This window comes from Canis aureus, chromosome 9 (genome assembly GCF_053574225.1).
Source record: "Canis aureus isolate CA01 chromosome 9, VMU_Caureus_v.1.0, whole genome shotgun sequence".
In the NCBI taxonomy this organism is placed as follows: domain Eukaryota; kingdom Metazoa; phylum Chordata; class Mammalia; order Carnivora; family Canidae; genus Canis; species Canis aureus.
In genome coordinates this window covers 5,600,137-5,620,915 of record NC_135619.1, presented here as the reverse complement: position 1 = coordinate 5,620,915, position 20,779 = coordinate 5,600,137, and the positions used below count along the sequence as shown (strand labels likewise).

Sequence of the window (20,779 nt, the reverse complement as noted above, 5' to 3'; positions counted from 1 at the left end):
AAATTAAATTTTAAACATCAGAGGATAAAAAATAAATCAAACTAAAAACCTCAGTACAACAAGGGAAACAATCAACATCAAAAGTCATCCCATGGAATGGGAGAGAATATTTGCAAACCACATATATGATAAGAGGCTCATATCAAACTACAGAAGGAATTCCTAAAATAGCAGTTTTTAGACACCAATAAGCCAATTAAAAATGGTCTAAGGACTAGAACACACATTTCTTTAAAGAAAACTTTCAAATGTCCAACAAGTATCTGAGCAAATACTCAATGTCACTGTTCATCAGGAAAATGCAAATCAGAGCCCCAGTGAATTAGCCCCTTCTACAGTCATGCAATTACATGAAAATGGACAGTCCTATTCAGTATTTCAGATTTAACATGGTGGTATAGCCAGAACTTCGCAGAAAAAAGCACATACTTTAAACATGTGGAAGTTTCTAGTTCCTTTTAAATGACGACAATCTCAATGTATTTGCCGTGACTTTTACGATAAAGTATCGGGTATATCCGTACTTTAAACACTAAAACAAAATGATGGCTCTTATCAAAAACACAACATACACATGTTTCCGAGAACGTGAAAGAGATTGGAATATTCGCACGCTTTGGTGAGAATTCACAGTGTTGCAACCATAGAAAACAATATAGAGGCTCTTCAAGAAGTTTAAAATACAGCTATCAACCGATCCAGTAATTCCACCTTCGAGTATATATCGAAAAGAATTGAAAGCACACTCTGGAGAGACATCAATCACTCCTATGTTCCCTGGAGCAGTGTTCACAATAGCCAAGATGGATAAACAATTTGAATGTCCAAAGACAGATGAATGGATAGAGAAAATGTGGTATATACATAAGTGGAGCACTATTCAGCCTTAAAAAGAAAAAAGGAAATCCAGCAACATGCAACCACATGAACAAAATAGTAAACTCTGTCAAATGATTAAATTATTTTGCTGAATCCACAGACTTCTTCGGTAACATATGTAAAACACAGCAGTAGTCTTCTCTATGATTTTATTCCTTGTCCATGTCTAAAAACTCTACTTCATCGAAACATCAAAAAGTTAGGTACGCCGGGACACCTGCACCCGATGTTTCTAGCAGCAATGTCCACAATAGCCAAACTGTTGAAGGAGCCTCGGTGTCCATCGAAAGATGAATGGATAAAGAAGATGTGGTCTATGTATACAATGAAACATTCGTCAGCCATTAGAAACGACAAATACCCACCATTTGCTTCAACGTGGATGGAACTGGAGGGTATTATGCTGAGAGAAGTAAGTCATCGGAGAAGGACAAACAGTGTATGTTCTCATTCATTTGGAGAATATAAATAATAGTGAAAGGGAATATAAGGGAAGGGAGAAGAAATGTGTGGGAAATATCAGAAAGGGAGACAGAACATAAAGACTCCTAACTCTGGGAAATGAACTAAGGGTGGTGGAAGGGGAGGAGAGCGGGGGCTGGGGGTGAATGGGTGACGGGCACTGAGGGGGACACTTGTTGGGATGAGCACTGGGTGTTATTCTGTATGTTGGCAAATTGAACACCAATAAAAAATAAATTTATTATTTAAAAAATGATAATATGCAACCACATGGATGAATCTTGAGGACATTATTCTAACTGAATTAAGCCAGTCCGATAAGACAAAGATTGCATGATTTCACTTAAATATGGTGTCTAAAATAGTCAAACTGCTAGAATCAAAGAGAGAATCAAAGAAGAGCTGCCATGAGCTCTGGGGTTGGGGTAATGGGGGGATACTAATTCATGAGCAAGGTAAAAGAACAGAGAGTCACTTTAAACATTGTACCCATAGTCAACATCCATGTATTGTACACTTAAAATTGAAAGAGGCTGTATCTTAACGGTAAGTGTTTTCTCATGTTATAAATTCAATTTGAAAAAGGAAGACACCACAACACTGATGCTACCAGTGCTGGTGTCCAAAAATTACAAGTAGCCCAAGTAAATCCCATGAATTTCACCAAGATAGTAATGATAGTAGATGTTACAAAATCATGAGTAATAGACATTACAAGATAGTAATTAGTAAAAGTATCATGTGCACACCCCGAAAAGGCACACTTATTAACAGGGAGCACTAAAACCAAAACATGGAATGAAACTCAGGAGTATATTGTTAGAAAGCAACTTAGATACTGAGGCGAGACTGACTGTCTCTTCTTTACACGGATTGGTTATAATATCAGAAATTAGTCAGTGGGCATCTCACATGAAACTTGGGAAACAAACAGTGCAAGTTTTGCTTATGATTTCCAGAAGCATAGCAAAAATGATACAGGTCAACTTAGTCGTGCAAAATAAGTTAAATTAAGCTTTATTTGTAGGACTAAGCTGATTTCCTCATGCTCTTTGCCCAGGGAATTTTCAAGGCTGGTCTGTTTTTTTTTTTTCTTTTAACACAGTCAAGGATGCCCAGGAGGCCTCATTTGTGGCTGACACAAACGTGCAACTATAGTGCCACGTTGAAACACAAGGGTAACAGTTTCTTACACAACCAAACAGACTCCTACCATATGATCTAGCAGTGACAATCCTTGGGGTTTACCCAAAGAGCTGGAAACGTTTGTGTACACAACAACTTGCACACAACTGTTTATAGCAGCTTTAGTCACAATTGCCAAAATAGAGAAGCCAGGAAGATGTCTTTCAGTAGAAGAAAGGGTAAGGAAACTATTGTACAGCCAGACAAGGGTATTGTACTCAGTGCTGAAGAGAAATGAGCCATCAAGCCACGGAAAGACATGGAGGAGACTTACCTGCGTATTTCTAAGTGAGAGAAGCCAGTCTGAAAAGGCTACATTCTGTTTGCTACCTAGTATGTGACATTCTTGAGAAAGACAACACTGTGGAGACAGTAAAAAGATCATGGATTGCCAGGGGCTAGACAGAGGAAGGGAAGAACTTCCCTAAGGGAAGGAAAGTCTAATGGTGAGCAAAAGTCAAAAAGCTTAGTAATACACAACATTTGGGGGAAATTTTTTATTGTGTGCCTTTCAATTGCTCAAAAACCAACTTCCAATCTTCTGCTGGGTTGAGAAAGTGATCGTTGTTTCCTATGAAAGGCTGTGGAGTGCATGGCTGTTCTGTGACTTAGAAATATTCTCACTCAATCCACATATTTCACTTCCCTCCACCCCCATACCTTCAACACAGGCAAACACACACACACACACACACACACACACACACACACATACATACCCACCAATGTGGGCAACACCATCTTCCTTAATTACCTAAAAAACCATGGTGCTTCTTCTCCCTGTCCCATTCTGGGGGCACAGCACACACTGAGGTACTTCCACGCTAAGCTCAACTTTCTCCCAATCTAGTCCTTAATGCAAGTTTGCCTTTCACCATACACACCTCATTCTCTAAAATTGCTTGGCGTCACTGTGTGATGATAGCTTCTGTCATACTTCTCTTTGGGTTTGCATTTCAGCCCTTTGAAGTATCTTTACTATATTTTTAATAGAGTTTTTGAGAAATCAAGAGATAAATGTGTATTAGCAATCTCCCAGGGGTATTTTTAGAGACTTTCTTTTTAAGTAATCTCAACACCCAACATGGGGCCGGAACTTACAACCCTGAGATCCATAATTGCAGCTCTACTGAGCAGGTCAGCCAAACGCCCCTAGTCTACAATTTTATCAAAATGTCTGAGAAATATTCTTATTATATAATATTTTGAATTATTTAAAATACATTTTGACATGCATTTGAATTTATAGAGCTTTGAAAAATTATATTTTAAACCAATTAAAAATTAATTTAAGTGTACAATATATAATAATGAGGAAATATATTAATATTCTGATCATAGCTCATTAATAACAGGAGATAGTAATTAAAGAAGGTTTCATGGCACCAGAATGGATCAGGTAAGCAAATGACTGACTCTTGGCTTTCACTCAGACCGTGATCTCAGGGTCCTTAGATCCAGTCCCTTTTTGGGCTTTGTGCTCAAGGGAGAGTGTGATTGAGATTCTCTCTCTCTCTCTCCTTCTGCCACTCTCCGCTCTAGCTTTCCCTCACCTTTTTCCTCTAAAATAAATAAATAAATATTTATGAAATATTTTTAAAAGAAGAAGATTTCAAAATCATTGGCAAAGTCTGGCAATGCAATACACACCTTGCTTTTCATTATTCTTCACACAATTTCACTTACTCCCATACGTTCTCCCAATCCCATGATTTGTGGCCCTCTGTGAGAGGCTGCAACCAGGACTTACAGAAATATGTATCGTTCCCTCTCTGTGTCATCTATTGATTTATATTGTCAGGAAATAGCAGTGCAAGAACATTTTCTCTCACCATATTTCCTGGGCACCGAGAACAATCTCCCTTCAGTTCCTAGCCAGAGAGCCAACTGATCTATTTCAGTGGCCAGGACATGAACCCTTTCATGATTCTGTTTCTGCCCCCATGCCTTCATTTTGAACACCAGCCTGTGTCTACCATCTGATATCCCAGAGAAGAAAGCAGGGCAGAAGTCCCTGGCCTCTTTCTTCCTGTTCCTATTCCTTTCTTCCCTTCCCTTCTTTACTGAAACTGAGTTTGGGAGCTCTAGCTCTCCCATCACCTCTCTCGTCATACTCCATCAGGAAGACAATGGGCAGAAGCCACGATCTTGGGCACACCTTGTCTTTCGAAAAGTGTCAAAGGCACAGTACTACCCACCAGGATTGTCTGATCAACTTGTGCGGCTGGACTCTCACAGCAAGAATCAGGCAGGTGCCACCTCATTGTCACATGGATTTATCTTGAAATTTCTTACACCCTGGATGAGGGACTCTTGGCATCAAAGTATTTTTAATATCACTAATGAACAGTTAATGTTGTGGAATGTCACTTCTGGTTCCTAAGCTCCAGCCATTTTTCTGACTTTATAACAACCAGACACTGAGAGACAAACAGCCACAGGCTGTGCTGGAACCAGAGTGGATCAGTCAGAGAGGCTCGGCATCCAGGCCCTGCTCTGCTCAGAGTTTGCACCCAGCTCCCCCTGCAGTCCCTATCACTGTGTCTCTCAGGGCACAGTAGTACACAGCTGAGTCTGACAGTTGCACCGAGCCTTTCTTCAAGTGGAAGGATCTGGATGTTTTGTCCAAGGTGGCTTCAAAACCTTTGCTGCTTCCTTTTTCCTTGTCTCTTAATGCTTTCAGGAGGAGCTGTGGCCCTTCTCCCAGATACTGGACATACCAGAATAGAGTGGGGGATCCTGTTGCTGAGTAGGTACAGTTTATAGTCAGGAAGGCCTCTTTTGAGAGGGTCACTTGGCCTTCCGTCTGGTTCACTGAGTCTCCATCGGTTTGTCCTGGGGGAAAAAGAAAAGAGATCTGTGTCACCTTGGGCATGAAGCTCTTAGAGAAAATAATAGTTAACTTCAGTTTTGCTGACATAGTGGAAAAAAATAAATTTAAATTTTAAGAGACATTTTACCTACCAACCATGAAGAATAGGGCAATCACAAAGCCTGGAGGACACTTCATCTCTGGAGTGTCACTGAAATGACATGACATGACAGTGAACATGAAATAATGTTCATCGCTCTTCAACGTGAAGAAACGTGGTGTGAGGGAAATGATCAGGGGAAGCCCTCATTTCACCCAGGGTAGTGTTTGTGGTAGGAAGCTGCACCCCCTGGTGGACAGGGACTGAATGAACTATGTTGGTCAGGGTCCTCCCAAACTCCCCAACCTTGTTTCATCCCTGACTTCTGAGGCCCATGTCAGGCTTCAGGTGGCACTTGGAACTCTGAAAAACAACAGTCTAACCTCTCAAGTCCATTTTGTTCTTCAGACACTCCCTGGTATGGAAGTTCCGTAACACATCATCCCGGGGGATTTGGTAGCTGACAGGGTAACCGTGTACTAAAGCATTTCACAACAGTACTTTATAATATTCTCATATACCCATGTTGGCCAGCCTATAATCCACCGTCTGTCAGAAAAGTGCTCAGGGTTGATTACAGAAAAAGTAATAAGAAGAAAAGAAATTGCTGATTGATTCTGTGTATTTTGGCACCATACTCCTAAACTGAGAATAGTGACTGTCGGTTTTTAAGCACTCACTAATTGTTGGTTAAGTTACACAACGTAATGAACAAATGGTCTTTACTTGAAATACAGTATTTAAGTGGTTCTAAAATAATACCAATAATAATATCTTTTGAATAAGTTTTTCTGAAGAAAATAACTGCATTCTATATCCAAATGTTTTAATATTCAACTATTCCTAAGTTTCAGTATCATTTAAAAGTGAAAAGTAGGAATTCTAGACAAAAGATACATCATCCATGAATGATTTTTTTAATCCGTTGCCAAATATTAATCAAATAATTTTCCCCACAAGGGAAGAAATCAGGATTACTAGGAAAAAGTTGGAGTCTTACAGAACTTTCATAAAGTTCTGTAAACATTTATTCCTGGACACATTCAGAAGCTTAGCGCAGCTGTTTCCTGGAGGTGACTCCCCACACATTCAGGTCAAGAACTTTATGAGTTCAGAGCCAACATAGTGTAACGGTTTCCCAGATGCAGAGAGGAGTAAGAAATTTAGGCTTGGATCCTGTTTTAGGTCAGGTATCTCTTCGCTTCCCCTCCACCTTCCAAATATTGTCAGAAACCTGCCTCAAATCTATGCTAAATGGAATTTCGGACAAGCACCTACAAACTTCTATTCAGATATGCAAGGACAATGTGAAATAGGTTGGAATCATGATGGTTGAAAATAAACAAAATAGTACATAGATGCAGGAAGACATCGTGTATAACTTTAAAAAATGTAGTTTCAGGGCAATCAAAACCCGTGGGAGAAATATTTTGCATTTATGTCACATGAGAAGATTTGTACAAGAGTGAGGGAAGATGCTGCATACTAAACGTGGATATTTAATGGCTTTATTAATAGATAATTTACATAACAATAAACGGCACCAAATTGAACGATACTATAAGTTGTGGTGTGTATCCACTTGTGAAGCCATCACCGCATCCAGATAATGAACATATGTTTCACCGCAAATTTTTCTTCTTAATCTCTTTGTCATCCTTCTCTCAAATCAATACACCCATTTCCAGGGAACCTTTTTGTTATGAATTAGTTTGCATGTTTTATAATTTTGTATAAACGGAATCACATGCACTCTGGTTTGGCTTCTTCTCAGCACACTTATTTTGAGATTCTTCCATAGTCATAATTATCAAGACTTTGTTCCTTTTGTTGCAGTGTAGTATCCCATCCTATGCCTATAAAACGAGGAGTTTATTCATCTATTGATGACCATGTCAACTAGCCGCAGGGTGACTGTAAATAAAATAAAGCTGCGATGAACATTTGTGTATGTTTTATTTTACTTAAATTTATTTTGCCACCATATAGCATAACACCGAATGCTCATCCCATCAAGTGCCCTCCTCAATGCCCATCACCGAGCTACCCTATCCCCTCGCCCACCTGCCCTCCTACTACTCTGTTTTCGTTTCCCTAAGTTAGGAGTCTCTCATGGTTTGTCACCCCCTCTAATTTTCCCCACTCAGTTTCCCTCCTTTCCCTTTTAATCCCTTTCACTAATTCTTATATTCCTCATATGAGTGACACCATATGATGATTGTCCTTCTCCGATTGACTTACTTCACTCAGCATAATAACCTCCAGTTCATGGAATGTCTTTACATCTCTTTATCTCTTCCTTGATTTCTTCCATGAGTGTTCTGTACTTTTTAGAGCATAGATCCTTTACCTCTTTGATTGCGTTTATTTCTAGTTATCTCACAGGTTGGGGCACAATTGTAAATGGAATTGATTCCCTAATTTTTCTTTCTTCAGTCTCATTATTAGTGTATAAAAATGCAACCAATTTCTGTGCATTAATTTTAATCCTGCAACATTGCTAAATTGCCATATGAGTTCTAGCAACCTTGGGGTGGAGTCTTTTGGATTTTCCAGATACTGTATCATGTCATCGCAAAGAAGGAGATTTTGACCTCTTCTTTGCCCATTTGAATGCCTTTCAATACTTTCATGTGCTATGTGGTGAGAGTGGGTATCCCTGTCATGTTCCTGACCTTAGGGAAAGGGCTCTCAGCTTTTCCCCCTTGAGAATGATATTCACTGTGGGCTTTTCATAGGTGGCTTTGATGATATTGAGATATGTCCCTTCTATCCCTACTCTTTGAAGAGTTTTGTCAGGAACAGATGCTGTATTTTGTCAAATGCTTTCTCTGCATCTATTGAGAGGATCATATGGTTCTTGTCTTTTATTGATATGATTATCACATTGACTGTTCTGGACTGGTGAACCACTCTTGCACCTCAGGGATAAATCTCATTTGGTCCTGGTGAATAACCCTCTTGATGTACTGTTCCATCCAGTTGGCTAGTATCTTGGTGAAAATTTTTGCATCAATGCTCATCAGGGATATTGGTCCGTAATTATTCTTTTTGATGGGGTCTTAGTCTAGTTCTGGGGTCAAGGTATTGCTGGTCTCATAGGACAACTTGGGAAGCATTCTTTCCATCTGTCCTTTGGAATAGCTTTAGTAGAATAAGTATTATTTCTTCTTTAACTGTTTGAAGAATTCCCCTGGAAAGCCATCTGGCCCTGGACTTTTGTGTCCTGGGAGGTTTTTGATGACTGGTTCAATTTTCTCACTGCTTTTTGGCCTGTATTCTACTTCTTCTTGTTTTACTTTTGGTAATTTGAAGATGTCTAGCAATATACTCATTTCTTCCAGATTGCCTAATTGGCTGACATATAGTAGCTTATAATACATTTTTTAAATTGTTTGTATTTCCTTGGTATTGGTTGTGCTCTCTCTTTTTTCATTCATGATTTATTAAGTTGATCTCTTCTCTTTTCTTTTTAATAAGTCTGGCTAGGGATTGATCTATCTTATTAATTCTTTCAATGAATCACTCCCTGGTTTCATTGATATGTTCTACACTTCTTCTGATTTCTATTTCATTGAGTTCTGCTCAAATCTTTATTATCTCTCTTCTTCTGCTTGATTGAGGCTTTATTTGCTGATCTTTCACCAGTTCCTTTAGGTGTAGGGTTAGCTGTATATTTGAGATTTCTCAGTTTTTTGAGGGAGGCTTGTATTGAGGTATTTCCCTCTTAGGACCACTTTGGCTGTATCTCAAAGATTTTGAACAGTTGTATTTTCATTTTCGTTAATTTCCATGAATCTTTTAATTCTTCTCTAATTTCCTGGTTGACCCTTTCATCTTTTAGTAGGATGCACTTTAACTTCCAAGTGTTTGACTTCCTTACAACTTTCTTCTTGTGATGAGTCTAGTTTCAAAGCATTAAGGTCAAAATATGCAGGGGACAATCCCAATCTTTTGATATAGGCTGAGACCTGATTTGTGACCCAGTATGTGGTCTATTCTGGAGAAAGTTCCATGTGCACTAGAGAAGAATATGTATTATATTGCATTAGGGCAGAATGTTCTGTTGTATATGTGAAATCCAATTGATCCGTAGGTCATTCAAAGCCCTTGTTTCTTTGCTGATCTTCTGCTTAGAAGATCTGTCCTTTGCTGAGAGTGCCTTGTTGAAGTCTGTGACTATTAATTATTATTATTTAAGAATCTCTTTATTTTGATTATTAATTGGTTGATATTCTTGGCTGCTCCCACATTAGGGGCATAAATATTCATAATTTTTAGTCTTCTTATTAAAGGACAGACCCTTTAAATATGATATACTATCCCTCCTCATATCTTATTACAAACTTTGGGATAAACTTTAATTTCTCTGATGTGTGGATTGCTACCCCAGCTTTTTTTTTTTTTTTTGATGTCCATTTGAATGGTAAATGGTTCTCCACCCCCCTCAATATGAAGGTGTCCTTAGGTCTAAAATGAGTCTCTTGTAGACAGCATATACATAAGCTTTTTATCCAGTCTGATACTATGTATCTTTTGACAGGATCATTTAGCCCATTCATATTCAGAATAACTACTGAAAGATATGAATATCAATTTAGTGTCATAGTGTTACCTATTCAGTCACTACTTGTGCACATTGTTTCTTTTTTTAAGATTTTTAAAATTCATTTATTCATGAGAGGCACACACACAGAGAGAGGCACGGACACAGGCAGAGGGAGAAGGAGGCTCCATGGGGGAGCTTGATGCGGGACTCGATCCCGGGACTCCAGGATCAAGCCCTTAGCTTAAGGCAGGCGCTAACCACTGAGCCACCCAAGGATCCCTGTTCAGATTGTTTTTTTGGGCTCCCTCTTTGCTTACAGGGTCACCCTTAATATTTCTTGCAGAGCTGCTTTGGTGATCACATATTCTTTCAGTTTCTCTTCATCCTGAAAGCTCTTTATCTCTCCTATTCTGAATGACAGCCTTGCTGGAGAAAGTATTCTTGGCTGCATGTTCTTCTCATTCAGGACCCTGAATACATCATACCAGCGCTTTGTGGCTTGCCTTGGCTCTGTTGATAAGTCTGTTATTAATATGATATTCCTTGAGAGCCGTAGCCGCCTGCGTGGTGTCACTAGGCCAGAAGAAACACCCAGCAGTTCCACTTATCTTAGTTCATGAAGTTTTGCCACCTACTTAAGTAATCAAAAATGGAAAATTCTGCAAAAGCAGAAGAGTGTGAAAAGCTCTCTCTCGAAGAGGCAAAAGCATCAAAAGATTTGGAAACAAAGTCTTTATTCAGTATTAATGAAAACACAACCACTCCTGGGTCTCGATTTTCTGAAAAGGCTCCTGTCTGGGGACAAGCAGACACACCAAAAAAGAGAAAAATGGATTTGAAGATGATCTTATAAAAGAAAGTTGTAGTGGTGGGGAAGATACTCCAACCAAGAAAAAAAAACTTGATGCTGAATTTGTCCCAGAGGAAATAGGTTCTGGTGATGATGAGGGCATTTCAAGGAAAAGAAAAAGGGAAATTAATGATTTTCCAAAAGATGAACCGTCTACTGGAGATGGCACACAGAAGAAGAGAAAAATAGAACTTGAGGATGTTCCTGAAAAGCAAAAAAAAATTAGAAGAAGGACACAGTTCAATAGTGGCTGCCCACTATAATGAACTACAGGAAGTTGCTTTGGAGAAGCGTAGCCAAAGTTGTATTTTTTACCTAAGAAACGTTAATAATTGGATGAAAAGTGTCCTTATTGGGGAATTTTTAGAAAAGGTACAACAGAAAAAAAACACGATATCACTGTTTTGAACCTGGGATGGGGTATAGGTGGAGATTTGCTCAAATGGAAAAAGGGAAGAATTAACAAGCTAGTTTGTACAGATATCGCTGATGTTTCTGTCAAACAGTGTCAGCAGTGGTATGAGGACATGAAAAATCATTGTCGTGATAATGAATGTATTTTCAGTGCAGAATTTGTAACTGCTGATTGTTCAAAGGAACTTTTGATTAACAAATTTCGTGACGCCGAAACATGCTTTGACATCTGTAGTTGTCAGTTTGTCTGTCATTATTCATTTGAATCCTATGAGCAGGCTGACATGATGCTCAGAAATGCCTGTGAGAGACTGAGCCCTGGAGGCTATTTTATTGGTACCACTCCCAATAGCTTTGAACTGATAAGACGCCTTGAAGCTTCAGAAACAGAACCATTTGGGAATGAGATATATACTGTGAAGTTTCAGAAAAGGAGATTATCCTTTATTTGGCTGCAAATGTGACTTCAACTTGGAAGGTGTTGTGGATGTCCCTGAATTCCTGGTCTATTTTCCATTGCTAAATGAAATGGCGAAGAAGTACAATATGAAACTAGTCTACAAAAAGACATTTCTGGAATTCTATGAGGAAAAGTTTAAGCACAACGAAAATAAAATGCTGTTAAAACGAATGCAGGCCTTGGAGCCATATCCAGCAAATGAGAATTCCAAACTTGCCTTCGAGAAGGTGGATGACTATGAACATGCAGCAGAGTACATGAAGAACAGTCAAGTAAGGTTACCTTGGGGAACCTTAAGTAAATCGGAGTGGGAAGCCACAAGTATTTCCTTTGTTTTTGCATTTGAGAAGCAGCAGTGAGCACATACGCAGTAGCCCAGGACGGCTGTATCCCATCCTATACAGATTTGAATGATCCATCCTAGATTGGGCAACTTTAATCATTCTAAATGTTCAGGATGCTTCCGGAAACTCCAGTGTATAAATTCAACATTTGCTGTCTGTGACAGATGAACTTTTCTGTGTGTATTTAAGAATCAGTTGGGACCTTTGTCTTTAAAAACCTATTTTTAAGTAACGTTCTAAGAATTTGATTTGCCTCACTACTCTCTGAGCACATAAAAATTATAGTATGACTTGTTTGAGCTGCTGAGCTCTTTCCACAGTGCTCTGATTTGTTCAGTGTTTGTTTACATTATTAAATTTATTGCAGTTATAGAATTGATGAGGGAGCATACTGGTTGGTGGGGTTTGTGCTCATTTCTGTAGTTTTGTTATATAGTGTGTTCAAGATTAAATGGATTGTGTTCTGTACTATTGAATGTGTTCAATATATATCAATAAAGTTGCAAGTTTAAAACAGAATTTTAAATGATCATAAAAATTATTTACCTAGAAAAAAAATATGATATTCCTTGCCATATAAGTTAGGAATATCTTATCTCTCACTGCTTTTAGGTTTTTCTCATTATCTCTGAAATTTTCAAACTTCACCATTACACGTCGAGACTTTATTCAGTTTCTGTTGATCTTGGGGGCTGGGTCTCTCTATCTCCAGGACATGAATGCCTCTTTAATTCCCCAGATTTTTTTCTATTGGAGTTCAATTTGTTAACACATAGCATAACACCCAGTGCTCATCCCATCAAGTGCCCCCCTCAGTGCCCGTCACCCCGTCACCCCCACCCCTGCCCACCTCCCTTTCCACCACACCTTGTTCGTTTACCAGAGTTAGGAGTCTCTCATGTTCTGTCTCCCTCTCTGATATTTCCCACTCATTTTTTCTCCTTTCCCCTTTATTCTCTTTCACTGTTTTTTATAGTCCCCAAATGAAGGAGACCATATAATGTTTGTCCTTCTCCTATTGACTTATTTCACTCAGAATAATACCCTCCAGTTGCATCCACGTCCAAGCAAATGGTGGGTATTTGTCGTTTCTAAAGGCTGAGTAATATTCCATTGTATACATAGACCACATCTTCTCTTTCCATTCATCTTTCGATGGACACCAAGGCTCCTTCCACAGTTTAGCTATTGTGGACATTGCTGCTATTACTTCCACAAATTAAGGAAGTTCTCAGCTATGATTTGTTGAAACATAATTTCTCTCCACATCCTCTGGAATCTCCATAAGATGAATATTATTCTTTCTCAAACTATCACTTAATTCCCAGATTCTCTCTTTGTGGGCTCTTTGTTGGTTTTCTCTATTTCCCTCAGTTTCCTTCCTTACCAACAACCTTCCTTACCATCAACTTGTCTTCTATGTCACTCACTCTCTTCTGCCTCATTAAGCCTAGCTGTTAGAGCATCCAGTTTAGAGTGTTAAATTTGGCCTGATTAGATCTCAGTTTGGTAGTAAGAGAATCTATACAGTCTTTTATGTTTCTTCAAAAGCCACCAGTAATTTGGTACTTTCTTTTCTGATGAATTCTCCGTTCTAGTCATTCTGTGCAGTGGAGAATGGCTGTATGAGTGAGCAGAGTCAAAAATATCAACAATGACCTAAATAAAATACCCCCTAGACAATTCTGAAGAGGTCAGGTACCAGAAAATAAAAGAAACAGAAAACTATGAAATTAGAAAACAAATTTTTTTTAAATTGTAAAAAATTTAAAAGGGGGGAAAAGAGTGGTGGGGGAGAGTGAATATTGTCTCACAGAGTGGACCAAGACAGTGATACTCTTAGTTCTGAGTGTATTTTGATCGTATGTGAGAAGGTGTTCAATTCCAGATTTATATAAGCAAGCAAACTTATATAGAGAACAACAGCAACAACAATCACAAAAACAAGGAGACAAAATAGGTGTGCAGAATGTGAAGGAAGAGAAAACGTAATATCACAGAGTACACCTATATACTTCTCCAACTGGTTCTGAGTGTATTTTCATCTGTATCTTAGAAGATACTAAATTACAAAATTATGAAACAAAACAAAACAAAAACAAAAAACCCAAACTTATATATCTACAAAAATTAAATTGAATACATGAAAGGAACTAAAAAATGAAGAAAATAGGTACTAGATGTATTTGTAAAAATAGGAAACTTGAAAAAGAAAAACTGAAAAATGAATAGTTTATAAAATATTTTAGCTAAGGCAGGAAAAAAGAAAGAATATTGGAATATTTTAATGTGAAAGATAAATAAAAAGCAAAAGCCTTGAATTCCTATACACTATATTCCTTCAGTCCTGGACTTTCCAGGGCTGCATGGTCTGTAAACGTGCTGTTACGCTGTTCTTCTAGCTGTTCTTCTGGGGAAGACACCTGCTATACTCATTCTCAGGTGTCTGTGCCTGGGCAGAGGAGCCCCACGCTTTGCCAGGTGGCCAGACTCCGTGTGAAACTCTTTGTCCAGTGAGGCCGTTGTTCCCTAGAGACTGTGCGTCTCCAGGGAGAAAGCAGAGGGAAAAAATGGTGGCAGCCAAATATCCAGCCATGGAGTGAAAGCTCCCCTCAAGTAACAAGCTACAGGCTCTTACTGCGTGCTGGATTCATCCAATTTTAAGGGTGACCAGTGGTGGGAGAACTTTTACCATCTTGTGCACTCATCAGGTCCCCCCCCCCACAATGGAGGGAACAGAAGATAGTCCACTTCTGTTCGTTTCCAGGCCTTGGACAGAGAACATTCACCCACTCAGCTACACACAGGCTCTGCCTTTCCCAGGTGTCCATGGAGGGGTGCTGTGTTCCAGTCCTTAGTTGGAACATTGGATGCCATTACTCCCATGATCAGACCACACTTTCTGGTTTATGGCATAAGTGGGGCTTTGTCCTGGGCTTCCTAGCCTCTCAGAACCTCTCCATGGGGCTGGAGCTCAATTCTACCTCATACCAATCTGAAGGACAGACAGGGCCTAATCCACTGTAACAGCTAGGACAAAAGTAAGGAAGGGGAACACTCTACAGCTGGTATTGCTTGCAAGATTGGGAATAAGTGCAGAACCTAGGTTTTAATCCCAAAAAGAAGGGGATGAAGGTAAGGAGGCCTTATGCCAAATAATTCAAATCACCTTTCATGAGCCAGTTTCTTTCTCACCTCATACAGAGCACAGAACAATGGATAGCCTGATCCTCCCAGATATCTAGCTAATTTTTTGGGTATGACCCAAAGGCACAGATGACAAAACAAAAATACAGAAATGGAATTGCATCAAACTAAAAAGCTCCTGCATGGTAAAGGAAACAGTCAACTGAATGCAAGATAATTTATGGAATTGTAGAAAATATCTGTGAACCACCCATCTGATAAGAGACTAACATCCAAAATATATAAGGAACACAAACAACTTAACATCAATAAAATTGGAAAAAAAAATTAAACAAAAGAGAAGATGCATATAAAGTGCCTACAGAAGGTAGTCGTTTGGATTTAGCCCTCAACTAAACATAAACTCCTTAGGATCCTGTTCTATTCTCTCCTATACCCTCAGTTTGTAGAAAAAGACACATAGCAAAGCTTTATTGAATGAACTGATAATGATACTTTGCTCTAGTACTAACAGTACTATTTTTAGTACTCATTGGTATTTCAACAGATTTTTTGTAGGCCTACTGTTTGTCAAGTATGCTCATATGTTTTGAAAATAAGCAAAATCTCTGCTCTCGTGGAATTACAATCTAGTAAGAGAAAGGCACAATATTTGAGCACAGACCTGGCAACTCTGTTTGTTAGTCAAGTAAGTTAGAAGCTCGTGAAAGTTCTCCTCTTTTTACTTCTATTTTCTCAATGAATAGTTGAGAGTGTAGATATATGTATGAGGCTTTATTGCTAGGTAAAGTTTAGGACACAGAGTGGTATATCCAAAAGATGGAAAGAGACAGACCATGTGAAATAACCAAAAGAAACCTGGCGTATTGTATGCGTATAATAGAAACTAGGCTTTCAGAATAGAACTATTGGAGGTAAAGAAGGCACAATGTTTAATTTTATGTGTCTACTTGACTAAGTCATGGTACCCAGATATTTGGTCAAATGTCAAATTAGAAGTTGCTGTGAAGGTCTTTTTGTTTTGGGGTTTTGTTTTGTTTTCGGTTGTGTTTTGATGGTGTTTTGTTTTGTTTTGTTTTGCTTTGTTTTGTTTTTTTGAGAGACAGAGTCAGAGGGAATAGGAAGGAAAGAATCTCAAGTAGGTGACACACCAAGTGCAGAGTCTAATGTGGGGCTCCATCCCACAACCCTGAGATCATGATCTGAGCTGAAATCAATAGTTATACACTTGACTGACTGAGCCACTCAGGAGCCTCTATAAAGGTATTTTTAAGATGAGATTAATGTTTAAGTCAATAGACCGAAAAAAGCAGATTACTCTCCATGACATGAGTAGGCCTCATCTCAGGAGTTGAAGATCTTAAGAGAAATAGATCAAGGACCTGGAGGTAGAAGGAATTCTGCCACCAGACTGCTCTGGGACACAAGCTGCAATACCAACTCTTTCTGGGGTCCAGCCTACCCACCTGCCTTATGGAATTTGGACTTGCCTGTCTCCACAATCACATAAGCCAATTCCTAAAATCTCTTTCTCTCTGTGTCTGTCAATCTCTTTACACGCACATACAGAGACTCGCGCATGCGTGCGCACACACACAGGCACGCGTGCACATATTATTGATCTTATTTAGATTCTGTCTCTCTGGAGAACCCTGAGTAATACAGAGAATATTTTTAAAAATCAATGAAGAACTTTCATATTCGAAAAAATCAGTTTTAAATGTGTATACTCCTAAATAACATAGATGGTTTGTTTGTGTTACATACTTTCATGAACATGTGTTGTGTTTTCACAATAAAATGGTTAAGTATTAATGGTGAAGATATTGTAGCCCCAGAAATGGTTGATCCCTCAGGACACTCCCTTCAGGGAAGAACTAAAACACAAAATCAGTCCAGCAAACTCAGGAAGGAGAGGGTTGAGGGGAGATATGCGAGGAGAAAGGGAGAGGGAAAGGGAGAGCGAGAGAGCGCAAGAGAGAGAGAGAGAGAGTCTCAGACAAGGTAGCAGTCCATTCCCATCCATTCCCGTTCTGCTTAAAATAGGGGCACTATATTTGAAATAAAGCCCATTTTGAACAGCAGCCTCAGGAAAGGCAAGGATACTTACTGATGTGGGAGCAGGGCTGGCAAAGGACAAAGCACAACTAAAGTCCTGCAAACCACCCCCACCCAGGGTGGGATATGTGGGCTATTCTTCAGGAAGCTTCCATTTGTCTAATGTTTTGCATTGCTAGAGGGAATAGCCATCTTTAACTTCACAATTGCAAGGCCTCCAGTATCTTGTAGGTCCTCCTTAGCATATGAAAATCCTTTTGGAATCTCCTTTTCCTTACCTCCTCCAACTCTGCAAGTATATAATCAGCCACCCCTCACATGCCCTGGGAAGTTGCTCTTTCTGCCCACAGGTCCTGCCCCCTTGCCTTAGTGAAACCACCATTTTGCACCAAAGAAGTCTCAAGAACTCTTTCTTGGTCATCAGCTCCGGACCTCACCTATATTCCAAAACTTCATCATTACCACGACGGATTTTCATGAACTTCATCAGGAATTCTATGCAGTAATGGAAGAAAAGTCAGGAAATTTCCTGCAACATAGTGATAGGGTCCAGAACACTGAGGCGGCAGCAGCAGATTTCAAGGCAATTCAAGTAGCTGAGACTCTTCTGAACTCCAAACCCAAGTCTAATTCCTCCTCTTAAAGAGGAACACAAAAGATACTGTTGTGTCCAAGGTTGCAAATCCAAGAAACCACCGAGGAGGCGACACTGATGCAAGTACACAAGGGTTTATTAACAAACTCGAGCTTGGGTCCAAGTATACCTGTCACAGTGGAGCAGGAAGTTGGACCCTGAGGTGGGTTCCAGGTGAGTTTTATGGGCTGGTCTAAGGGACCTCCAGAAAGGGTGGAGGAATTTCTCAAGTTCTGTTTACATTCTGATATGGGGCTTTCAAGGGCATTAAGCTCTGTTCTCATTCTAATATGGGGCTTTTTCGGGCCTTAAGCTGTTTTTTTCTGTAACTGAAGTAAGGTAAAGTTCAGCTCTTATTCACAGGGGCCTGAGATGGCTGTACTTGTGCTAACACTGAACATAAGGTGGAATGGCCTTAATTTTCTCTGCCTCCACATTTCTCCCTCTCAGAGGAACCTAAGCAAGGACCCAATCATAGGTCCAGGTTGGTCTCAGAGTAAGCCAGGGGGAATGATTAAACCAGGATTCGAACCAACCTTGTTGCTGTTCTCATTCCTGTTTGCGTCCCAGTGAAGAAGCAACATCCTAGTTTAAGGCAGCACATTATCGTCCCCACCCCCCCCGCCATTGTAAGAAGACTAAGTCTAATCCCCTTCTATTTTTTTTAATTGGAGTTCAATTTGTCAACATATAGCATAACACCCACTGCTCATCCCATCAAGTGCCCCCCTCAGTGTCCGTGGACCCAGGAAGTAATCCCGTCGACCTTGAGAGCGGTGGGAGTGGTCAGGCTCACGATGTAGGGTCCCTTCCAGCCAGGTTGAAGTGTCTGGTGTTGGTATCTCTGGACGTACACCCAGTCACCTGGCCGATATAGATGGGGGTCCAGGGGTGGCCCAGTCTCTTACAGGGCCCTCAGCTTAGGCCACACCGGCTCATGGGTCCGTTGTAACATTTGGAGGGAGAAAAGCAGTTGGTGATCATCAAATTCAGCAAGCACCTCAGGTTTTAAATTGGTGATAACAGGTGAAGACCGACCATGATCTCGTAAGGAGTCAGTCCCATCTTATATGGGTTGTTCCTCACCCTATATAGGGCAAAGGGGAGGAGAGTCACCCAGTCCCTGCCGGTCTCCAGAGCTAATTTAGTTAAGGTCTCCTTTATGTTTTGTTCATCCTCTCTATCTGTCCTGAGCTTTGGGGCCTATACGCACAATGTAATTTCCAATCTGCCCCAAGTACTAGTGCCACTCCCCGTGCTACCTTAGAGACGAGTCCTGGTCCGTTGTCTGATCCAATTCTCTCAGGAAAACCATACCTCGGTAAGATGTCTTCCAGCAGTTTCTTGGACACGGTCTGTGCCGTTTCATGTTTGGTGGGAAATGCCTCGGTCCATCCTGAAAAAGTATCTACAAACATTAGTAAATACCTGTATCCGTATTTTCCAGGTTTCACCTCAGTAAAGTCCACTTCCCAGTAGGCTCTTGGGCAGTCCCCTCAGAGCCGGGTGCCCGGGTTAGATCCATGGGCATTAGGTAACTGGCATGCATGGCAGCTTCCACTTTTTAAAATTTAAATTCAATTTACCAAGATGTAGTATAACACCCAGTGCTCAATTCATCTCGTGCTTTACTTAATCCCAAATTACTGTATCAAAACTTCTGCAAACCCTTTGTTTGTTTCCCAGAGTTATGAGTCTCTCATAGTTTGTCTCCCACTCTAATTTTTCCCCACTCAGATTCTCCCCCTTCCCTTATGGTCTCTTTCACTATTTCCTATATTCCACATAGGAGTGAAACCATATGATAATTGTCTTTCTCCAATTGACGTATTTCACTGAGCATCATACCCTCCAGTTTCATCCACGTCAAAGTTAATGGTAGGTATTCATCCTTTCTGATGCCTGAGTAATATTCCATTGTATATATAGACCACATCCTCTTTATCCATTCATCCGTCAGAGGACTTCTCAGCTCCTTCCACAGTTTGGCAACTGTGGACATTGTAGTTATGAATATTGGGGTGCAGGTCCCCCATCATTATCCCCAAGACACAGATACACTGAAAAGATGGGTTATCTGACTTTTTGATGTGCTGTTCTTCAGTTCAGTGACTATCTTCCATTCTTCTATAGGATTTGAAAAGTGTCACTACTTATTATATAGGCCCAGGTAAAGAGCATGGGTTGTCCATTACTTACATATTTTCTCATTCAGTCCTATGATCTTCCAAACAACCAACACACACACACACACACACACACACACACGACACTATCTACCATAATTATTAAAATGTAATTGGTGCCACTTTTTCCTAACCCTTTCCAGAGGGTGTAGCACACACTGAGGCACTTCTCTACTATGTGCTACTTCGTTACTTCTATATTTGGTCTGCTTAGCAAGTTTGCATTGCTCCATATTGCTCCATAAACATACAGCTCACCCTCTAAAATTTTTCTAATATCACTCTCTGTTATCATCTTTTTCTGTTCTCTTTGTAAGTTTATGCTCTTTACAATTCCTTACCATCTTTTTAACAGAGCTTCAAGGGGTACAGAGAGGAATATGTATGCCACAACTTCCCTTGGCACTGGAAGACCATCTCACTCAAGGCCTTCTTGTTAGTAGGTTAATGATTTATGTACTTACCAAGATGGAATGAGGGGCACAGTTTGTGATTTAGATATAAGCCACTTCCTCCATTATATTTCTGTCCCCATGCCTTCATTTTGAATATCAGTGCATGTGTGACACCTGACTTATTAGAGAAGAAAGCAGGCAGAGGTCCCTGGCCGCTCTTTTCCTTGCTCAGGTATACTGCTTCTCCTCCTTTCTTCCCTTCCCTTCTTTCTCTCCTAAAACCTGGTTTGGGGGCTAAAGCTCT

At 40.0% G+C, this 20,779-nt stretch overlaps 1 long non-coding RNA gene and 1 pseudogene across 1 annotated transcript; both read left to right on the top strand.

Moving 5' to 3' along the window:
- The first annotated feature begins 10,539 nt into the window (after positions 1 to 10,539).
- On the top strand, positions 10,540 to 12,111 carry LOC144320008 (mRNA cap guanine-N(7) methyltransferase pseudogene; annotated as a pseudogene).
- A 5,468-nt stretch (positions 12,112 to 17,579) lies between these two features.
- Positions 17,580 to 20,513, top strand: LOC144320007 (uncharacterized). Its single transcript, XR_013385608.1, has 3 exons — positions 17,580 to 18,068; positions 19,684 to 19,772; positions 20,436 to 20,513. It is a non-coding gene; the product is annotated as an uncharacterized LOC144320007 (long non-coding RNA).
- The last annotated feature ends 266 nt before the right edge of the window (positions 20,514 to 20,779 follow it).